The sequence below is a fragment of the Penaeus monodon genome, chromosome 25 (assembly GCF_015228065.2).
Source record: "Penaeus monodon isolate SGIC_2016 chromosome 25, NSTDA_Pmon_1, whole genome shotgun sequence".
Classification (NCBI taxonomy): Eukaryota; Metazoa; Arthropoda; class Malacostraca; order Decapoda; family Penaeidae; genus Penaeus; species Penaeus monodon.
Window position 1 is genome coordinate 16,611,053 of NC_051410.1, and position 336 is coordinate 16,611,388.

At 33.3% G+C, this 336-nt stretch overlaps 1 protein-coding gene across 1 annotated transcript in view; it reads right to left on the reverse strand.

Moving 5' to 3' along the window:
• The window catches only part of LOC119589333, a 40,307-nt gene that overhangs the window by 16,283 nt on the left and 23,688 nt on the right, over positions 1 to 336 (reverse strand). The window lies entirely within an intron of this gene.

The following is a 336-nucleotide window of genomic DNA, read 5'->3' on the forward strand; positions in this document are numbered from 1 at the left end:
AGCTCAAATGTTAGTTTTTCTTTAATCAGGTTGTGACTTTCTTGGGTAACCAAGGAGACGAAAATACTGATGACCTCATCAATATGCAAATGAGCACATCGAAGTTTAATAGGTTCATTAACTGTTCACAATGCATATATAATAATGCTTCGGCTTTTTTTAATGAAGTAAAGATTTTAATGGGTCTTTTAACAGGTAGATATCACATTTCTTACATGCTATGATGATTATTATTACAAATCGGAAATCATTATAAACAGATGCAATGCCCTTTCAGAACGGACGGATTCGTTGACGAACTTCACACAATGCCCGTTTTTGTTTAGTTTTTTTGCT